This window comes from Elephas maximus, chromosome X (assembly GCF_024166365.1).
Source record: "Elephas maximus indicus isolate mEleMax1 chromosome X, mEleMax1 primary haplotype, whole genome shotgun sequence".
Lineage (NCBI taxonomy): Eukaryota > Metazoa > Chordata > Mammalia > Proboscidea > Elephantidae > Elephas > Elephas maximus.
This window is the reverse complement of record NC_064846.1, coordinates 160220114-160244138: the sequence shown is the minus strand read 5'-3', so window position 1 is coordinate 160244138 and position 24025 is coordinate 160220114. Positions and strand designations below refer to the sequence as shown.

The window sequence follows — 24025 nt, the reverse complement described above, 5'->3', positions numbered from 1 at the left end:
ACATAATAAAAAGTTTAATAAGCTGGAAAAATCCATAGACAGACAGCAATCAGAAATTCAGAAGATTATAAATAAAATTACAGAATTAGATAACTCAATAGAAAGTCAGAGGAGCAGAACTGAGCAAGTAGAAGCTAGAATTTCTGAACTCGAAGATAAATCACTTGGCACTAATATATTTGAAGAAAAATCAGATAAAAAAATTTTAAAAAATGAAGAAACCTTAAGAATCATGTGGGACTCTATCAAGAGAAATAACCTACGAGTGATTGGAGTACCAGAACAGGGAGGGATAACAGAAAATACAGATAAAATTGCTGAAGATTTCTTGGCAGAAAACTTCCCTGATATTGTGAAAGATGAGAAGGTATCTATCCAAGATGCTCATCGAACTCCACATAAGGTAGATCTGAAAAGAAAGTCACCAAGACAAATTATAATCAAAGTTGCCAAAACCAAAGATAAAGAGAGAATTATAAGAGCAGCTAGGGATAAACAAAAAGTCACCTACAAAGAAAAGCCAATAAGAATAAGCTTGGACTACTCGGCAGAAACCATGCAGGCAAGAAGGCAATGGGATGACATATTTAAAAAATTGAAGGAAAAAAATTGCCTGCCAAGAATCATATATCCAGCGAAACTGTCTCTTAAATATGAAGGTGAAATTAAGACATTTCCAGATAAACACAAATTTAGGGAACTCGTAAAAACCAAACCAAAACTACAAGAAATACTAAAGGGAGTTCTTTGGTTAGAAAATCAATAATATCAGGTATCAACTCAAAACTAGAAAACTGGGCAGAGCAACCAGAAGTCAACCCAGACAGGGAAATCCAAAAAAAAAAAAACAAAGGAAGATTAAAAAAAAAAAGCTCAACACAGGGTAATGGCGATGTTATTATATAAAAGACGACAACATTAAAATAATAAAGAAGGACTAAGAAATGTAATTATACACCTTCCATATGGAGAGGAAGATACAGCGATACAAAGAAATAAAAGTTACAAATTTAGACAAATAGGGATAAAAAGGTAACCACAAAGGAGACAAACTATCCTACTCATCAAAATAAAATACAGACTCAGCAGAAACAAAATCAACAACGACAAATATGAGGAAAGGACAATATATAAAGAAAATCTACTCAGCACATAAAATCAAGTGGGAAAAAAGTTGTCAACACACAAAAAAAGACATCAAAATGATAGCATTAAATTCATACCTATCCATAATTACCCTGAATGTAAATGGACTAAATGCACCAATAAAGAGACAGAGAGTGGCACAATGGATTAAAAAACAAGATCCGTCTATATGCTGCCTACAAGAGACACACCTTAGACTTAGAGACACAAACAAACTAAAACTCAAAGGATGGAAAAAATATATATATATCAAGCAAACCACAATCAAAAAAAAAGAGCAGGAGTGGCAATATTAATTTCTGACAAAATAGACTTTAAAGTTAAATCCATCAGAAAGGATAAGGAAAGATACTATATAATGATTAAAGGGACAATACACTAAGAAGATATAACCATATTAAATATTTATGCACCCAATCACAGGGCTGCAAGATACATAAAACAAACTCTATCAGCATTGAAAAGTGAGATGGACAGCTCCACAATAATAGTAGGAGACTTCAACACACCACTTTTGGTGAAGGACAGAACATCCAGAAAGAAGCTCAATAAAGACACGGAAGATCTAAATGCCACAATCAACCAACTTGACCTCATAGACATATACAGAACACTCCACCCAACAGCAACCAACTATACTTTCTTTTCTAGTGCACATGGAACATTCTCTAGAATAGACCACATGTTAGGTCATAAAGCAAGCCTTAGCAGAATTCAAAACATTGAAATATTACAAAGCCTCTTCTCTGACCATAAGGCCATAGATGCGGAAATCAATAACAGGAAAAGCAGGGAAAAGAAATCAAATACTTGGAAACTGAACAATACCCTGCTCAAAAAAGACTGGATTATAGAAGACATTAAGGATGGAATAAAGAAATTCATAGAATCCAATGAGAACGAAAACACTTCCTATCAGAACCTTTGGGACACAGCAACAGCAGTGCTCAGACGCCAATTTATATCAATAAATGCACACATACAAAAAGAAGAAAGGGCCAAAATCAAAGAACTATCCCTACAGCTTCAAGAAGTAGAAAGAGAACAAAAGAAACCCACAGTCACCAGAAGAAAACAAATAATAAAAATTAGAGCTGAACTAAATGAAATAGAAAACAGAAAAACAATTGAAAGAATTAACAAGACCAAAAGCTGGTTTTTTGAAAAAATCAACAAAATTGATAAACCGTTGGCCAAACTGACAAAAGAAAAACAGGAGAGGAAGCAAATAACCCGAATTAGAAATGAAAGGGGCGATATTACAACAGACTCAACTGAAATTAAAAGAATCATATCAGATTTCTATGAAAAACTACTCAAACAAATTTGAAAACCTAGAAGAAATGGATGAATTCCTAGAAACACACTACCTACCTAAACTAACACAAACAGAGGTAGAAAAACGAAATAGACCCATAACAAAAGAAGAGATTGAAAAGGGAATCAAAAAACTCCCAACAAAAAAAAAGCCCTGGCCTGGATGGCTTCACTGCAGAGTTCTACCAAACTTTCAGAGAAGAGTTAACACCACTACTACTAAAGGTATTTCAGAGCATAGGAAAGGACGGAATACTCCCAAACTCATTCTATGAAGCCACCATATCCCTGATACCAAAACCAGGTAAAGACACCACAAGAAAAGAAAATTATAGACCTATATCCCTCATGATGGATACCTCATGAATGTAGATGCAAAAATCCTCAACAAAATTCTATCCAATAGAATTCAACAACATATCAAAAAAATAATTCACCATGACCAAGTGGGATTCATACCAGGTATGCAGGGATGGTTTAACATTAGAAAAAGAATTAATGTAATCCACCACATAAATAAAACAAAAGGCAAGAATCACATGATTTTATCAATTGATGCAGAAAAGGCATTTGACAAAGTTCAACACTCATTCATGATAAAAACTCTCAGCAAAATAGGAATAGAAGGAAAATTTCTCAACATAATAAAGGGCATTTATACAAAGCCAACAGCCAACATCACCCTAAATGGAAAAAAAAATTTTTATTTTTTTAGAGCCTGAAAACATTCCCTTTGAGATTGGAAACCAGACAAGGAAGCCCTTTATCGCCACTCTTATTCAACATTGTGCTGGAAGTCCTAGCCAGAGCAATTAGGCTAATAAAGAAATAAAGGGTGTCCAGATTGGCAAGGAAGAAGTCAAAGTATCTCTATTTGCAGATGACATGATCTTATACACAGAAAACCCTAAGGAATCCTCCAGAAAACTACTGACGCTAATAGAAGAGTTCAGCAGAGTATCAGGATACAAGATAAACATACAAAAATCAGTTGGATTCCTCCACACCAACAAAAAGAACATCGAAGAGGAAATCACCAAATCAGTGGCATTTACAGTAGCCACCAAGAAGATAAAATACTTAGGAATAAATCTTACTAGAGATGTAAAAGACTTATACAAAGAAAACTACAGTACACTTCTGCAAGAAACCAAAAGAGACTTACGTAAGCGGAAGAACATACCTTGCTCATGGATAGGAAGACTTAACATTATAAAAATGTCTATTCTACCAAAAGCGATCTATACATTTAGTGCAATTCCGATCCAAATCCCAAGGACATTCTTTAATGAGATGGAGAAACAAATCACCAATTTCATATGGAAGGGAAAGAGGCCCCGGATAAATAAGGCATTACTGAAAAAGAAGAACGAAGTGGGAGGCCTTACTTTACCTGATTTTAGAAACTATTATAGTTCCACAGTAGTCAAAACAGCCTGGTACTGGTACAACAACAGTTACATAGACCAATGGAACAGAATTGATAATCCAGACATAAATCCATCCACATATGAGCAGTTGATATTTGACAAAGGCCCCAAAACAGTTAAATGGGGAAAAGACAGTCTTTTTAACAAATGGTGCTGGCATAACTGGATATCCATCTGCAAAAAAAGGAAACAAGACCCATACCTCACTCCATGCACAAAAACGAGCTCAAAATGGATCAAAGACCTAAATATAAAATCTAAAACGATAAAGATCATGGAAGAAAAAATAGAGACAACGTTAGGAGCCCTAATACAGGGCATAAACAGTATAGAAAACATTGTAAAGAACGTAGAAGAAAAACTAGATAACTGGGAGCTCCTAAAAATCAAACACTTACGCTCATCCAAAGACTTCACCAAAACAGCAAAAAGCCTACCTACAGACTCGGAAAAAGTTTTTAGCTATGACATTTGTGATCGGCGCCTGATCTCTAAAATCTATATGATACTGCAAAAACTCAACTGCAAGAAGACAAATAACCCAATTAAAAAATGGGCAAAAGATATGAATAGACACTTCACTAAAGAAGACATTCAGGTAGCTAACAGATAAATGAGGAAATGTTCACGATCATTAGCCATTAGAGAAATGCAGATCAAAACTACAATGAGATTTCATCTCACTCCAACAAGGTTGGCATTAATCCAAAAAACACAAAAGAATAAATGTTGCAGAGGCTGTGGAGAGACTGGAACACTTCTACACTACTGGTGGGAATGTCAAATGGTACAACCACTTTGGAAATCGATTTGGCACTTTCTTAAAAAGTTAGAAATAGAACTACCATACGATCCAGCAATCCCACTCCTTGGAATATATCCTAGAGGAATAAGAGCCTTTACACGAACAGATATATGCACACCCATGTTTATTGCAGCACTGTTTACAATAGCAAAAACATGGAAGCAACCAAGATGCCCATCAGCGGATGAATGGATAAATAAATTATGGTATATTCACACAGTGGAATACTATGCATTGATAAAGAACAGTGAGGAATCTGTGAAACATTTCATAACATGGAGGAACCTGGAAGGCATTATGCTGAGTGAAATTAGTCAGTTGCAAAAGGACAAATATTGTATAAGACCACTATTATAAGAACTTGAGAAATAGTTTGAACTGAGAAGAAAACATTCTTTTGTGGTTACGAGATGGCGGAGGGAGGGAGGGTGGGAGAGGGGCATTCACTAATTAGATAGTAGATAAGAACTACTTTAGGTGAAGGGAAAGAGCACACAGTACAGGGGAGGTCAGCACATTTGGACTAAACCAAAAGCAAAGAAGTTTCCTGAATAAACTGAATGCTTCAAAGGCCAGCGTAGCAGGGGCAGGGGTCTGGGGACCATGGTTTCAGGGGACATCTAAGTCAATTGGCATAATAAAATCTATTAAGAAAACATTCTGCATCCCACTTTGAAGAGTGGCATCTGGGGTCTTAAACGCTAGGAAGCAGCCATCTAAGATGCATCAATTGGTCTCAACCCACCTGGATCAAAGGAAAATGAAGAACACCAAGGACACAAGGTGATTACAAGCCCAAGAGACAGAAAGGGCCACACGAACCAGAGACTACATTATCCTGAGACCAGAAGAACTAGATGGTGCCCGGCTACAACCGATGACTGCCCTGACAGGGAACACAACAGAGAACCCCTGAGGAGCAGGAGAGCAGTGGGATGCAGACCCCAAATTCTCATAAGACCAGACTTAATGGTCTGACTGAGACTAGAAGGACCCCGGTGGTTATGGCCCCCAGACTTTCTGTTGGCCCAGGACAGGAACCATTCCCGAAGCCAACTCTTCAGACAGGGATTGGACTGGACAATGGGTTGCAGAGGGATGCTGGTGAGGCATGAGCTTCTTGGATCAGGTGGACACTTGAGACTAGGTTGGCATCTCCTGCCTGGAGGGGAGATGAGAGGGTGAAGGGGGTTAGAAGCTGGCAAAAAGGACATGAAAAGAGAGAGTGGAGAGAGAGAGCAGGCTGTCTCATTTGGGGGAGACTAATTGGGAGTGTGTAGCAGGGTGTATATGGGTTTTTGTGTGAGAGACTGACTTGATTTGTAAACTTTCACTTACAGCACAATAAAAATTATTTAAAAAAAAAACATAATTCCAGTGGTATTTAAATTGCTCTAAGTCATGTTGTTGTTAAGTGCCATCAAGTTGGCTCCAACTCAGAGAGACCCTATGTATAACAAAATGAAACACTGCCTGGTCCTGTGCCATCCTCACAATTGTTGCTATGTTTGAATCCATTGTTGTAGCAACTGTGTCAAACCATCTCATCAATGGTCTTCCTCTTTTTCACAGACCCTCTATTTTACCAAGCATGACGTCTTTCTCCAGGGACTGGTCCCTCCTGATAACACGTTCAAGGTATATGAGACAAAGTCTCATCATCCTCACTTCTAAGGAATATTCTGGCTGTACCTTTTTTGTTTTTGTTTTTGTTTTTTTTTACTTCTTCCAAGACAGACTTGTTCATTCTTCTGGCAGTCCATGGTATATTCAATATTCTTCACCAACACCATAATTCAAAGGCATCAATTCTTCGGTCTTCTTTATTCATTGTCCAGCTATCACATGCGTATGAGGCAATTGTGAAAATATCATGGCTTGAGTCAGGTGCACCTTAGTCCTCAAAGTAATAATTTTATTTTTTAACACTTTAAAGAGGTCTTTTGCAATAGATTTGCCCGGTGCACGACATCGTCTGATTCCATGGGTGTTGATTGTGGATCCAAGTAAAATGAAATCCTTGACAACTTCAATCTTTTCTCCATTTATCATGATGTTGCTTATTGGTCCAGTTGTGAGGATTTTTGTTGCCTTTATGTTGAGGTGTAATCTATACTGAAGGATGTGGTCTTTGATCTTCATCAGTAAGTGCTTCAAGTCCTTTTCACTTTCAGCAAGCAAGGTTGTGTCATCTGCATATCAAAGGCTGCTAATGAGTCTTCCTCCAATCCTGATGCCACATTCTTCTTCATATAGTCCAGCATCTCGGATTATTTGTTCAGCATACACATTGTATAAATATGATGAAAGGATACAACCCTCACATGCACTTTTCCTGATTTTAAACCACGCAGTAGCCCTTTGTTTTGTTCGAATGACTGCCTTTTGGTCTATGTACAAGTTCCTCATGAGTGCAATTAAGTGTTCTGGAATTCTCATTCTTCGCAATGTTATCTGTAATTTGTTATGATCCACACAGTTGAATGCCTTTGCATAGTCAGTAAAACACAAACATTTTTCTGGCATTCTCTCCTTTCAGCCAAGATCCATCTGATATCAGTAGTATATCCCTCATTCCACGTTGTTTTCTGAATCCAGCTCGAATTTCTGGTAGTTCCCTGTTGAAGTACTGCTGCAACCGTTTTTTAATTATCTTCAGCAAAATTTTACTTGTGTGTGACATTAATGATATTGTTTGATAATTTCTACATTCTGTTGGATCACTTTTCTTTGGAATGGACACACATATGGATCTCTTCCGGTCAGCTGGCCAGGAAGTTGTCTTCCAAATTTCTTGGCGTAGACGAGTGAGGGCTTCCAGCACTGCATCCATTTTTTGAAACATCTCAATTGGCATTTTGTCAATTCCTGGAGCCTTGTTTTTCGCCAATGCCTTCAGTGCAGCTTGGGCTTCTTCCTTCAATACCATTGGTTCTTGATCATATGCTACCTCCTGAAGTGGTTGAACATCAACCCATATTTTTGGTACAGTGACTGTGTATTCCTTCCGTCTTCTTTTCATGCTTCCTGCATCATTCAATATTTTGCCCATAGAATCCTTCAAAATTGCAATTTGAGGCTTGAATTTTTTCTTCAGTTCTTTCAGCTTAAGAAATGGCAAGTGTTTTCTTCCCTTTTGGTTTTCTAACTCCAGGACTGTGTACATTTTATTATAATACTCTGTTTTGTCTTCTCGAGCTGCCCTCTGAAATCTCTTCAGCTCTTTTATGTCATCATTTCTTCCATTCGCTTTAGCTACTCTATGTTCAAGAACAAGTTTCAGAGTCTCTTCTGATATCCACTTTGGTCTTTTCCTTCTTTCCTGTCTTTTTAACGACCTTTTGCTTTCCTCATATATGATGTCCTTGATGTCATCCCACAATTATAGTCTGGTCTCCGGTCATTAGTGTTCGATGCATCAAATCTATTCTTCTGATGGTCTCCAAATTCAGCTGGGATAAACTCAAGGTCATATTTTTGCTCTCTTGGACTTTTTTTTTTTTTTTTGGACTTATTTTAATTTTCTTCAGCTTCAACTTGAACTTGCATATGAGATGAGCAATGGATGGTCTGTACCACAGTTGTCCCCTGGCCTTGCTCTGACTGATGATGTTGAGCTTTCCTGTCGTCTGTGAGGTCCACCTGTATAGTCTCCATTTATGTGGTTGAAAAAAGGTATTTCCAACCAATAGGTCATTGGTCTTGCAAAATTCTATCATATGATCTCCAGCATCGTTTCTATCACTAAGGCCATATTTTCCAACTACAGATCTTTCCTTTTTTCCTGATTTTTTATTATCCTTTTATGAAGGTTTACAGAGCAAACTAGCTTATCATTAAACGATTAATATACATATTGTCCTATGACTTTGGTTGCCAACCCCACAACATGTCAGTACTCTCCCCTTCTCGACCTTAGGTTCCCCATTATCAGCTTTTCTGTCCCCTCCTGTCTTCTCGTCCTTGCCCTTGTACTGGTGTGCCCATTCAGTCTTGTTTTGTTTTATGAACCTGTCTGATCTTTGGCTGTAAACCCTAGTGGCATAGTGGTTAAGAGCTACGGCTGCTAACCAAAAGGTCAGCAGTTTGAATCCACCAGGCACTGCTTGAAAACCCTACAGGGCAGTTCTACTCTGTCCTATAGGGTCACTGTGAGTCAGAATCGACTAGATGGAGAATTTTTTTTTTAATCTTTGGCTAAAGAGTAAGCCTCAGGAGTGACTTAGTTACTGAGCTAAAAGGGTGTCTGGGGGCCATACTCTCAGGGTTTCTCCAGTCGTTGTCAGACCACTAAGTCTGTGTTGTTTTTTTGTGTGTGTGTGAGTTAGAATTTTGTTCTACATTTTTCTCCAGCCCAGTCTGGGACTCTCTGTTGTAATCCTTGTCAAAGCAGTCAGTGGTAGCGGGGCAACATCTGGTTGTGTTAGACTCAATCTGGTGGAGGCTGTGGTGGTTGTGGTCCATTAGTCCTTTGAACTAACCTTTCTTTTGTGTCTTTGGTTTTCTTCATTCTCCCTTGCTTCAGACAGGGTGAGACCAGTGGAGTATCTTAGATGGTCACTCACAAGCTTTTAAGATCCCAGATGCTACTCACCAAAGTAGAATGTAGAACATTTCCTTTATAAACTATGTTATGCCAATTGAGCTAGATGTTCCCCAAGACCATGGTCTTCACAGCCCTCAGCCCAGTAATTTGGTCCCTCAGGGAGTTTGGATGTGGCTATGGAGCTTCCATGACCTTACCTTGGACAACCAACTGCAGATCTTTCTTTGTTTCCAACCTTCCCATTCCAATCACCAGTAATTTTCAATGCATCTTGATTGCATGTTTGATCAATTTCAGATTACAGAAGTTGGTAAAAATCTTCAATTTCCTCATCTTCGGCATCAGTGGTTGGTGCGTAAATTTGAATAATAGTTGTATTAATTGGTCTTCCTTGTAGGCGTATGGATATTATCCTATCACTGACAGTGTTGTACTTCAGGATAGATCTTGAAATGTTCCTTTTGACGATGAGTGCGACACCATTCCTCTTCAATTTGTCGTTCTCAGTATAGTAGACCATATGATTGTCTGATTCAGAATGGCCAATACCACTTGATTTCAGCTCACTAATGCCTAGGATATCAGTCTTTATGCTTTCCATTTCATTGTTGATGGCCTCCAATTTTCCTAGATTCATACTTCATACATTCCATGTTCTAATTATTAATGGATGTTTTGAGCTGCAGCTTCTCATTTTGAGTTGTATCACATCAGCCAGTGAAGGTCCCTAAAGGTTTACTCTAGCCACGTCATTAAGGCTGACCCTACTTTGAGGAGGCAGCTCTTTCCCACTCGTATTTTGAGTCCCTTCCACCCTGAGGGGCTCATCTTCCAGCACTATGTTTGACAATGTTCCACTGCTATTCATAAGGTTTTCTCTGGCCAGTATTTTCAAAAGTAGACTGCCAGGTCCTTCTTCCTAGTTTTTCTTAGTCTGGAAGCTCTGCTGAAACCTGTCCACCATGGGTGACCCTGCTGATATTTGAAATACTGGTGGCATAGCTTCCAGTATTACAGCAACACACAAGCCACCACAGTAGGACAAGCTGACAGATGCTGTGATACTAGAAGCTATACCACTGGTATTTCAAATCCCAGCAGGGTCACCCTTGGTGGACAGGTCCACTATGCGTCTGTCAGTTTGTTGTATTGTGGGGGCATGCATATTGGCAATCTTCACCTCTTTCATTTCTTTTGTATGTCATGTGTCAGGCAGCTTTGTTGTGTGCACATTAGTTTTTCACTTCAAAACTGCATTATAATGTTATCTTTTAACAATATTTTAAATGACAATGGGGAATCAAATTTTAGTGAAAATTCAACCTTGTATGATATTATAAATGTAAATAACACCACCAAAGTACCTTTTAAATGAACAGATCATTTCTATACATGGTGTAGACAATGACAACAACATCAAAACTTACGTCTTTGCCTAAAGGCTGACAAATTTTCTGTAACATCAAAGATGTATTCCAATTTTGGCATTGTCAAATTTTTTGTGTGTGTGTGTGTGCTTTAGGTGAAAGTTTACAGCTTAAGTTAATTTCTCATTCAAAAATTTATACACATATTGTTTTGTGACATTGGTTGCAGTCCCCACAATGCGACAGCATCTTCCTCCTTTCCACCCTGGATTCACTGTGTCCATACATCCCACTCCTGTCCCTTCCTGCCTTTTCACCCTGCTTTTGGACAGAAGCTACCTGTTTGGTCTCATATGTGTGATTGATCTAAGAATCACGTTCCTCACATGTATTATTTTTTTGCTTTACAGTCCTGTTTAATCTTTGTCTGAAGAGTAGACTTTGGGAATAGTTTCAGTTCTGGATTAACAGAGCATCCAGGAGCCATAGTTTCGGGGGTTCTTCCAGTCTCTGTCAAACCATTAAGTCTAGTCTTTTTATGTGAATTTGAATTCTGTGCTACATTTTTCTCCTGCTCTGTCTGGGAATCTCTGTTGTGTTCCCTGTCAGGGCGGTCATTGGTGGTAGCCAGGCACCATCTAGTTCTTGAGGTCTCAGGTCTCTGGTTCATTTGGTCCTTTAGTCCTTTCGTCTAGTATTTCCTTCTGTCTTTGTTTTTCTTCATTGTCCTTTGCTTCAAGTGGAATGGGACCAATAGATGTATCTTAGATGGCTGCTTGCAAGCTTTTAAGATCCCAGGCACTACTCACAAAAGTGGCATGTAGAACATTTTCTTTATAAACTATGTTATACCATTTGACCTAGATGTCCCCCGAAACTATGGTCCCCGGATCCCAGCCCCAGCTATTCTGTCCTTCATGGTGTTGGAATGTGTCTAGGAAACTTCTTTGCTTTTACTTTGGTCCAGTTGTGCTGACTTCCTCTGTATTGTGTGTTGTCCTTCCCTTCACCAAAGTTGACCCTTGTCTACTATCTAGTTAGTGATTTCCCCTCCCCATCCCTCCTCCCCTTGTAGCTACCAAAGAATGCTTTTTTCTATGTTTAAACCTTTTCTTGAGTTCTTATAATAATGATTTCATACAATATTTGTCCTTTTGTGACTGACTTATTTCACTCAGCATAATGCCCTCCAGATTCATCCATGTTGTGAGATATTTCGAGGATTCATCATTGTTCTTTATCGTTGCATAGTATTCCATTGTGTGTATGTACCATACTTTGTTTATCCATTCATCTGTTGATGGGCATTTAGGTTGTTTCCATCTTTTTGCTATTATGAATAGTGCTTCAATATACATGGGTATACATATGTCTATTCATGTGATGCCTCCTATTTCTCTAGGATATATTCCTAGGAGTGTGATTGCTGGATCGTATGGTATTTCTATTTCTAGCTTTTTAAGAAAGCACCAAAGTGGTTGTTCCATTTTACATTCCCACCGGCAGTGAAAATATTTGAATGCCTCTTATTATGGACAAAATATATTCAAGACTTATTTAAGTGAATTCACATAATTTTCATCAGTACCTTTGTGATATTGCTTAAAGGACAGGTAGCAAATTTCAAATTTTATAGGTGAATTGACTGGATAATGACAGCTAAAATTGTATTTAGTTGTGCATAACCTGACTATAATGACTTATCCAAATCAGGGTTTATACTTCTCACATAGGAGGAGGTCCAGAAATTGGCAGTCCTAGTTGGGAGCAATGTCCCAGACTCTTTTCACCTTTCAACTCCACCATCCTTACAGTATGGTTTTCCATACTATGCTCATTCCCCAATGGATGCGTGATGACTACTTCACCATTAGCCATGTGGCTATATTCCAGCCAGAAAGCAGCAGCAAGACAGGGAAGGAAATGGGGGCAACATGGAGTCCCTGGGTGGTGCAAACAGATAATGAGCTCGGATGCTAACTGAAATTTTGGAGGTTCGAGTCCACCCAGAGGTGCCTTGGAAGAAAGGCCTGGAGATCTACTTCCAAAATTCAGCTATTGAAAACTCATTGGACACAGTTCTACTGTGACACACATGGGGTCACCATGAGTTGAAGTTGGCTTGATGGCAACTGGGATTTTTTTAAAACTATGTATCCATTTTAGAAAATCAAACACTTTCCTAGAAACCTGTAACTGTTATCTACTTAAAGCCCATCAACTAGAATACGTCACCTGGCATTCCTTGGCTGCAAGGGAATCTGGAAGGGTATTGTTAGCTAGGCACATTGCTTTACAGAACAAAAGTCTGTATCACTGAAGAGAAAACGTGCATTGGGTAGGTATCTTGTGTGGTACCTAGCAGTATCTACCCTGTCAGCAAGAGGTTAAGACAAGCCAAGGATCTGTTTCCTTACTTTCAGTTGACTGCACCAAGATTTTTCTTTTTGGGTGAAGAGAAAAATGAAAGGATTAGTGCATATTCACATAACAATATATTTCATCCAAAGTCCTACCTGTTTTCAGATTTAAAATTAGCTCCTGCCTGGTTATTAAAGAAGATTAAGATTATGGAATCCAGAATCCTGATGCAATCCTGGACCACATGCAATTACGTAGGATCGCTGTGAACTAGACCCAGTTCTACCTGGATAGTTTTGTTTCCAGCCACATTATCTTCTCATATCCACCTTAGAAATGCATGGCAAGACAGATCTGGTTGCTCACTGCACTGCAAGAATATTTCTATAGAAGTTTCTAGTGGGCATAATTCACAATTGTCCTTAGAAGAGAGTCTTAGCTAGAGATAGCTGTCACTGGGTCTACCTTGTGAGAGGGCCAAGAAATGGGCCCTTTGAGTTCTGCAGTTAAAGACCACAGTCTTGAGAGAGTGGGAGAAAAATGTAGAGCAAAATTCAAATTAAAGAAAGAAAGACCAAGGTTGCTGGTCTGACAGAGACTGGAGAAACCCCAAGAATATGGCCCTGGGACACCCTTTTAACTCAGTACTGAAGTCACTCCCAAGGTTCACCCTTCAGCCAAAGATTAGACAGGTCTATAAACCAGGTCTATAGGGCCAACAATTACACACGTGAGGTTCGTGCTGTGTAGTTCTATCATGTATACGAGACTAATGGGCACGCCAGCCCAAAAGCAAAGATGAGAAGGCAGGAAGGGACAGGAAAACTGGAAGAATGGAAAGAGGGAATCTGAGGTGGAGAGGGAGAGAGTGTTGACACATTGTGGGGTTGGCAACCAATGTCACAAAACAATTTGTGTATTAAGTGTTTAGTAAGAAACTAATTTGCTCTGTAAACTTTCTCGTAAATCACACACACACGAAAAGAGAAAAGAACAATGATGAATCTGTGAAACATCTCATAGCATGAATGAATCTCGAGGGCATTATGCTGAATGAAATAAGTCAATCACAAAAGGACAAATACTGTATGAGACCATTATTATAAAAACTCATGAAAAGGTTTACACACGGAAAGAACAATCTTTGATGGTTACGAGGGAGGGGAGGGGTGGGGAGGGAAATACACTAGACAATAGATAAGTGGTAATTTTGGTGAAGGGTAAGACAGTACACAATACTAGGGAAGTCAGCACAGCTTGACCAAGGCAAACTCACAGAAACTGCATAGATACATTCAAACTTCCTGAGGGACCAAGTTACTGGGCCGAGGGCTGGGGACCATAGCCTCAGGGAACATCTAGCTCAATTGGCATAATATAGTTTATAAAGAAAGTGTTCCACATCCTACGTTGGTGAGTAGTATCTGGGGTCATAAAAGCTTGTGAGTGACCATCTAAGATACATCTACTGGTCCCACACCATCTGGAGCAAAGGAGAATGAAGAAAACCAAAGACACAAAGAGAAGATTAGTCCAAAGGACTAATGGACCACAACTACCACAGCTTCCACCAGACTGAGTCTGGCACAACTAGATGGTGCCCAGCTACTACCACCGACTGCTCTGACAAGGATCACAATAGAGGGTCACGGACAGTGTGAAAGAAAGTATAGAACAAAATTCAAACTCATGAAAAAAGACCAGACTTACTGGTCTGACAGACTGGAGAAACTCCGAGAGTATGGCCCCTGGACACCCTTTTAAGTCAGTACTGAAGTCACTTTTGAAGTTCACCGGTCAGCCAAAAATTGTTGTTGCTAGGTGCCGAGTTGGTTCCAGCTTATAGCTACCCTATGTACAACAGAACAAAATGCTGCCTGGTCCTGCACCATCCTTAACAATTGTTGTTATGCTTAAGCCCATTGTTGAGCCACTGTATTCATCCATCTCGTTGAGGGTCTTCCTCTTTTCCCCTGACCCTGTACTCTGCCAAACATGATGTCCTTCTCCAGGGACTGATCCCTCCTGACAACATGTCCAAAGTATAAAAGATGTAGTCTCGCCATCCTTGATTCTAAGGAGCATTCTGGTTGTACTTCTTCCAAGACAGATTAGTTCGTTCTTTTGGCAGTCCATGGTATATTCAATATTCTTCTCTAACACCACAATTCAAAGGCATCAGTTCTTCTTCAGTCTTCACATGAAATTTTTCTTCAGTCTTCACTTCACAGTCTTTACGTTGTTCAGCTTTCACACGCATAGGAAGTGATTGAAAACACCATGGCTTGGGTCAGGCGCACCTTAGTCTTCAAGGTGACATCTTTGCTCTTCAACACTTTAAAGAGGCCCTTTGTGGCAGATTTGCCCAATGCAATGTGTCTTTTGATTTCTTGACTGCTGCTTCCATGGGTATTGATTGTGGATTCAAGTAAAATGAAATCCTTGACAATTTCAGTCTCCTCTCCATTTATCATGATGTTGGCTTATTGGTCCAGTTGTGAGAAATTTTGTTTTCTTTATGTTGAGAGGTGTAATCCATCTTCATCGGTAAGTGCTTCAAGTCCTCTTCACTTTCAGCAAGCAAGGTTGTGTCATCTGCACAACGCAGATTGTTAATGAGTCTTCCTCCAATCCTGATGTCCTGTGCTTCTTCATATAATCCAGCTTCTCAGATTATTTGCTCAGCATACAGATTGAGTAGGTATGGTGAAAGGATACAACCCTGATGCATACCTTTCCTGACTTTAAGCCATGCAGTATCCCCTTGTTTTGTCCGAACAACTGCCTCTTAATCCATGTCAGGTTCCTCATGAGCATGATTAGGTGTTCTGGAATTCCCACTCTTCACAACGTTATCCATAATTTGTTATGATCCACACAGCTGAATGCCTTTGCATAGTCAATAAAACACAGGTAAACATCTTTCTGGTATTCTCTGCTTTCAGCCAGGATCCATCTGACATCAACAATAATATCACTGGCTCTGCATCCTCCTCTGAATCCAGCTTGAATTTCTGGCAGTTCCCTGTTGATACACTGCTGCAGCTGCTTTTGAATGATCTCCAGCAAAATTTTACTTGCGTGTGATATCAATGATATTGTTCGATAATTTCTGCATTCATTGGTATCACCTTTCTTTGGAACAGGCATAAATATGGATCTCTTCCAGTCGGCTGGCCAGGTAGCTGTCTTCCAAATTTCTTGGCATTGACAAGTGAGTACTTCCAGTGCTGCGTCCATTTATTGAAGCATCTCGATTGGTATTCCATCAATTCCTGGAGCCTTGTTTTTCCAGTGCAGCTTGGACTTTTTCATTCATACCATTGGTTCCTGCTCATATGGTACTTCCTGAAATGGTTGAACGTCGACCAATTTTTTTTTAGTATAGTGACTGTGTATTCCTTCCATCTTTTTTTGATGCTTCCTGAGTCATTTAATATTTTTCCCATAGAATCCTTCAATATTGCAACACAAGGCTTGAAATTTTTCTTCAGTTTTTTCAGCTTGAGAAATGCAGAGCGTGTTCTTCCCTTTTGGTTTTCCATCTCCAGGTCTTTGTACATGTCATTATAATACTTTGTCTTCTGTAGCTGCCCTTTGAAATCTACTGTTCAACTCTTTTACTTCATGATTTCTTCCTTTCAGTCTCTTCTGACCTCCATTTTGGTCTTTTTTTTTTTCTTCCCTGCCTTTTTAATGACCTCTTGCTTTCTTCATGCGTGATGTCCTTGATGTCATTTCACAACTCGTCTAGTCTTCGGTCATTAGTGTTCAACGTGTCAAATCTCTTCTTATGATGGTCTCTAAATTCAGATGGGATATACTTGAGGTCGTCCTTTGGTTCTCGTGGACTTGTTCTAATTTTCTTCAGTTTCAACTTCGACTTGCATATGAGCAACTGATGGTCTGTTCCTCAGTCGGCCCCTGGCCTTGTTCTGACTGATTTAGCCAGTGAAAACCTTACGAATAGCAGTGAAACATTGCTGGCTATAGTGCTGGAAGATGAGCCCCTCAGGTTGGAAGGCACTCAAAATATGACTGAGGAAGAGCCGCCTCCTCAAAATAGAGTTGATCTTAATGACATGGGTGGAGTCAAGCTTTCAGGACCTTCATTTGCTGATGTGGCACAACTCAAAATGAGAAGAAACAGCTGAAAACATCCATTAATAATTGGAACATAGAATATACGAAGTATGAATCTAGGAAAATTGAAAGTCATCAAAAATGAAATGGAATGCATAAACATCGATATCCTAGGCATTAGTGAGCTGAAATGGACTGCTATTGGCCATTTTGAATCAGACAATCATATGGTCTACTATGCCAGGAACGACAACTTAAAGAGGAATGGCATTGCATTCATCATCAAAAAAAAAAAATTTCAAGATCTATCCTGAAGTGCACTGCTGTCCGTGGTAGGATAATATCCATACACCTACAAGGAAGACCAGTTAATACAACTATAATTCAAATTTACGCACCAACCACTAAGGCCAAAGATGAAGAAATTGAAGATTTTACCAACTTCTGCAGTCTGAAATTGATCGAACACGCTATCAGGATGCATTGATAATTACTGAAGATTGGAATGTGAAAGTTGGAAACGAAGAAGGATCGGTAATTGGAAAATACAGCCTTGGTGATAGAAACGATACCAGAAATCGCATGATAGAATTTTGCAAGACCAACGACTTCATTGCAAATACCTTTTTTCACCAACATAAACGGCAACTATACACATGGACCTAACCAGATGGAATACACAGGAATCAAACCGACTATATCTGGGAAGAGATGATAGAAAAGCCAAAGATTAGACAGTCTATAAAACAAACAATAACACAGGTAGTTCGACGCATGAGACTAAATTGGCACACCAGCCCAAAAGCAAAGACGAGAAGGCAGGAAGGGACAGGAAAACTGGATGAATGGAAATAGGGAACCCGAGTCAAGAAGGGGAGAGTATTGACACATCAAGGGTTTGGCAACCAACATCACAAAATAGTATGTGTATTGTTTAATGAGAAACTAATTTGCTCTGTAAACTTTCACCTAAAGCACAATTAAAAAAAAAAAGTTTAGAAAAAGTAAATAAAAAAAAGACCAGTCTCCAGCATGGTACATATCAGGTCAATTCAGTTCAGTCTTCTGAATCTTTCAAAATCATCATTCAAGAAAATAATTTGAAATCTGACAATGATTGGATCAAGATGGCAGACTGAACCCACTGGCCAGCCTCCCCCCGCTTCCACCCTCAAATTTGTTAAAATGACTTAAAAGGTATACGCACATGGTTTTAAAAAAGAATAAATATATGTCAGTGCTAGAAAATAGGAATCCGTGAAAGGCATTGAAATGAAAATTTGGGTTCAAATTTTCTGCCCTACAACTCCTTGTTATTCATAGGAAGTTTTGATAGAGGAAGTGTCCTAAACCCTATGCTCCAAGCAATAAGCACCTTCCAAATTAGTAGTTAACAATCACAGAAGACAGTATTTTAGAGATAAATATAAATCACAGTAGGGTAGAATCGCTACCAAAATTTTGGATTTGGGAAGGACTCTGGCAATTCTCAAAGAATGAGGCAAGTCTGACCAATTTGCTAGCCCAGCAGGAAAGAGAATATCGCTTATATAGTGCCTGAGTGAGTTTCTCGGCTCCTTCTTAGCAATGAGAAAACACCATGAGATTCCACACGGTCCAAATAAGGCTTAAGTTGTGACAGATGCCAAGACTATATTGGAAACCTTGATGGAACCACCTGACTTTTTCATACAGTTTCCAGCCTGCAAGTTTTTCAAGTCTTAGCTGGGAATACTAGAAACACAGTATTTTTCCTGGTGTTTTGAAGTTTGCCTACCAAAATCACAAAGTGATTCTGGTGCTTAAAAAACAAAACAAAAAAACTGAATTTGAATCTGATCCTGTAAAACAAATTAGTATGTAATAAAATGATTTAAATAATCTAGTGTATTTGGTATCTGCCCATAATATTTGACATGATTATAATAAAATTCGATTAATGTACAGGATCTATAAGAGAGATAGGGAATGATCATGATTCAGAGTTATCTGATTTCTTAATGAAGAACAATAGGGCGTTTAGTTGGTCGAGAAATAAAAGTTGCTTTGAATTACAAACTAACTCAATATTAGCCTATTGTGGTTTTAGTGTATGTAATATTTCATCATGTGGGGGCAGTGGTGGTTCAGTGGCAGAATTCTTGCCTTCCATGCAGGAGACCTGGGTTCAATTCCAGCCAATGCACCTCATGCTCAGCCACCATCCATCTGTCAGTGGAGGCTTGAGTGTGGCTATGATGCTGGACAGGTTTCGATGCAGCTTCCAGACTAAGACAGACTAGGAAGAAAGGCCTAGCAATCTACTTCCTTAAATCAGCCAATGAAAACCCTATGGATCACAACAATCTGATCTGCAGTTGATCATGGGGATGGCGCTGGACCAGGCACGTTTTTGTTCTCTTGTGCATGGGGTCACCATGAGTGAGGGACCTAATCAATGGCAGCTAACAGCAGCAACAATAAATATTTTATCACAGTACAATGGGAAGTCCACTAGCCTTGAGACAGGAAATCTGAATTCTAATTCCAGATCTGTCACTACATATCTCATGTCTTTGGACAAATCAGTTAACTTCTCTGAGTCTCAGTTTCCTCATCAATAATATGAAGGGATTGAACTAAAATATTCTCAGAGACTTCTTCTAGCTCTAAAATACTGTGGCTCCATTTCTTCTTTTTTTTTTCTGTGGCCTTTTTGAATCTCACACCCCCTCCCTTTTGTCCAGGATCCTAGGCTACTCCTAGAAACCCTGGTGGCACAGTGGTTAAATGCTACAGCTGCTAACCAAGAGGTCAGCAGTTTGAATACACCAGGTGCTCCTTGGAAACTCTATGGGGCAGTTCTGCTCTGTCCTATCAGGTCACTATGAGTCAGAATCGATGGCAGTGGGTTTGGGCTTTAGGTTTAGGCTACTCCCATTGCCTCTACTTCCCCTACTGATCCAGCTTCTCCCCTGTGACACTTGCCTGTCCGAGACAACAGTGCAGGAGGCGGAGCCAAGATGGTTGAATAGACAGACGCTTCCGGTGAGCCCTCTTTGCAACAAAAACCAAAAAAAAACAAGTGAAATGAGTATATTTATGACAAGCTAGGAGCCCTGAGCATCAAAGGCAAGCTTAAAAAATGAACTGAGGGGCAGGGGGAGGAAGAGACAGTTCAAAAGCGGAGAGGAGTTACCGGACCTGAATCACGGGGAGCCCTCAGGCACCATTCCCGGAGCGGTGGCGGCAAAGGCAGGCTGGTACTAGCGTTCGGCCACAGTTTCCTCAAGCAGAAGCAGCCAGCCACACAGCCTGCTCACGCCTCCGGAACCTGAGGAGAACTGCACTCTCAGCAAAAGCTAAGTACTTGCGTATATTTTACCTGGCCCCACCCCCACCCCCAAGCCAGCTTCAGCGGCTGAATCCCTGGGCCTGAGATGGGCCCTGTTGAGCACCTAGAGCCATCCTCCCAGCCTTGGAGAAGGAAAAAATTTGCAATTGGGGGAAAAGATAATTTGCTAGCTCCACTAACCAGGAGAGCTCAGGACAGAAGCAGCTCCTGTCCAGGCATAAATAATCTGTGGACTTTGAGCACCTTTTCCTTCCGCATGGACCGGTGCAGGCCTATTTCTGGAGAATAGGCCCTTGTTGGCAGACTCCAGCCATTCCAGCTGTGCAGCAGAGAGGTGGGTGTTTGATGTTTGACATTGCTTTGCCTATTAAACAGGGTCCTCACCTACCCACATCTGGGGCCTAAGGACTGGTAGCTCCACTCAGGTCACCCAGTGACCCGTGACAGGGGTCCACGGATAACTGGTATCTCCAAGTCCTTACAACCAAAAGCATTGGGTGCCCATGGTCCATCTGCAGAACCCATCCACCTGTACACTCTAGGGAACAGGGACACGCTTTCCTCAGAAACACGTGGGGGACGATTCTCAGCCCCCTGCCTTGTTCAGAGTGTGACCCCCTACTGCAACCAGATACCGGTACCTATACCAATCACCCCTGCCCCTCTAAGACTGTAGGACAGAGCCTGTACCACATACTTGATGATCAGCTACCTGGACACCTGAGCTGAATTTGTACAAGAAAAGTGAATGGACTCCTAAACTGATATACCTGATAACAGCTCTAGCCATCTGGGGACAGGACATCAGAGCTCCAAAGGTGAAAATAATCAAGCTAGCTCACTCAAGCAACCCATTGGGGCATATCAAAACAAAGCAAAGCAAGAAGCTACAACACAGGAAGCAAACATAAAATAAACTAATACAATAACTTATAGATGGCTCGGAGACAACAGTCAATATCAAGTCACATAAAGAAACAGACCATGATCGCCCCAACAAGCTCTCAAAACAAGGGATCTTCTAGATGAAAGTGCCTTCCTGGAATTACCAGAGGCAGAACACAAAAGATTAATACACAGAACCCTTCAAGACATCAGGAAGGAAATGAGGCAATACGTAGAATGAGCCAAGGAACACACAGATAAAGCAATTGAAGAAATTAAAAGATTATTCAGGAACATAATAAAAAATTTAATAAGCTGGAAAAATGCATAGGTAGACAACAGTGCATGCCTCAGACTTCTTCCCCAAGGCCACCAGTCAAAACTTACTCTTGTGAGGGTCCCATGTCCGCAGAGCCAAGCTACTTATGGATTCCACTTCCTGAATAACATAACAGTTCCTTTACCTAACTTCCTGAATAACATAACAGTTCCTTTACCTAAAGAAGTGAGATGCTGCTCAGGATTAGAGCTACTGTGGCCAGGTCACAGTGGGGGAAGATCAAGTTTGATTGGCTAGTCCATGCTGCCAGGAGTCTGTTCTTTGAAAATTGAAGTTTGTGTGCTTGGTTCTAATGTAAGGATGATCCTGGTGGGTTGAGAGACTGGGGAAGAACAATCTGTCCTTGCTTTGAATAAAATCAAAAGGACAACCTTTTCCTAACATGCATAAAAATCAGTCTATTCAGCCATTTCAAATTCTAATATACACGTATGGGAATGAGATAGAGAAGGTGTAATTTCACATATGTACATGATTATATATCATATACAGTATTATATTACATGGTTCATATATCTATATTTACACAATGGCAACTAAATGCGCAGCACGTTGTTGGCTGCCATCAGGCCAGCTCCAACTCATGGCGACCCCGTGTACAACAGATCAAAATGTTGCCTGGTCCTGTGCCATCCTCATGATCATTGGTATGCTTAAGTTCACTTTTGCAGCCACTGTGTATTTTGACCATCTTCCAACCCAGGGGACTCATCTTCCAGCACTATATCAGACAATATTCCATTGTGATCTGTAGGATTTTCATTGGCTAATTTTCAGAAATAGATCACCAGGCCTTTCTTCTTAGTCTGTCTTAGTCTGGAGGCTTCACTGAAACTTGTCCACCATGAGTGACCCTGCTGGTATTTGAAATACCGGTGGCATAGCTTCACCATCGTAACAACATGCAAGCGACCACAGTATGACAAACAGGTGGTAGAAACACACAACATAGGTGGTTTCTTTTTTATTTTTGACTACGGGGGTCTCACCCAAAACCCTCGTATGCTTGTCAAATTCCCTCTTTCAGCCTTCTCCTGCCTACTGTGGGCTGTGAAGGAGTTTGATGGGCAGTGGAGACACCAAGACATTAAGAGTAAAACCTTCATAATCCCGTATATTATCCTTCCTCCCAATTCTCACAGATCAGTGGGTATATTTATCTATAACCCTGCATGGTACAATGCCAACCCTGCAAATGACCCAGACACAAGGTGACAAAGTGCATGCATGGTATTCACAAGCTTTCCTGAACCAGAAAGCATCTCCCTCCAAACACCAAGTTACCCTGAATATCTTTGTCCTGGATGGATCAACAGGGTTGCAGCTCTTCAAAAATGAAACTGCTTGGGGGGCACTGAGATTCTGTTAAGGGTGATGGAAACATTTGGAAATGGATAGTAGGTGATGGTTGCACAACATGATGAAAGTGATTAACGTCACTGAATTGTACATGTAAAAAATGTTGAAATGGCAAATTTTTGTTGTATGTTGTTGCTGTGTGCTATCAAGTCAATCCAACTTATAGCCATTCTATATATAATCACTAAAATAAAAATAAATATACATTTTTTTAAAAAGCCAAAGAAATCACTGCTTCCTCTGCCGTGAGACCAGGAGAATTGGATGGTGTCCAGCTACCATTACTGAATATTTCATCAAAGATTCTATGAAAGAATCCTGACTAAAAGAGGGAAAATGTAGACCAGAGTTTCGTATTTTCATGGAATCCATACTTTATGGAGCCATGGAAGCTAGATGAACTCCTGAAACTACTGCCCTGAGATAATCTTTAAACCGTAAGCCAAAAACATCCCCTGAAGTCGTCTTAAAGAGTTTAGCTTAATTAGTAAAGAGTATCTGCCTTGAGCATTGTGCTTTTTAAAGATCTATATGGGATCAAATTGACGACAACAACTCGGAAGATTAGATAGGAAACTTAGGGGCCATCGAATTTACGTTAATAGGCAGGAACAACTCAAACGGAGGGTGAGAAGGGTTGCACAACTCCAAGAATGTAATCAATGTCACTGAATTGTAACATATAGAAACTGTTGAATTGGTGTATGTTTTGCTGTGTATATTCTCAACAACAACAACAACAAAAGAAATTATTAAAAAACAAAAAATTTGAATAGATATTTCATGAAATGATCAGTCAGTGTCAGTGTGTACCTCTGCACATATGTGTGTTTCTTATACAGGCTGAATGATTGCAGTTTTTCTTTGAACAAACCTACGTGAGGGATGTCTCAGATACAAAGCCTAAGATTTGAGTTTTCCTTTTCACTAAAACATTATCTCTCATGTATCAGTATCTTAGCCCACGTGTTGTTATGCCATGGCAGAAATACTGAGTCTGAGGAAACTTGGAGGAAACCCAAGTCAAGGAAATTCTGTGTCGGCTCCCTTGG

General features: G+C 40.0%; 1 protein-coding gene across 1 annotated transcript in view; it reads right to left on the bottom strand.

Annotated features, from left to right (window-relative positions):
• The window catches only part of LOC126068877 (uncharacterized), a gene marked incomplete at its 5' end in the record, with an annotated part of 146714 nt that overhangs the window by 34896 nt on the left and 87793 nt on the right, over positions 1-24025 (bottom strand). The window lies entirely within an intron of this gene.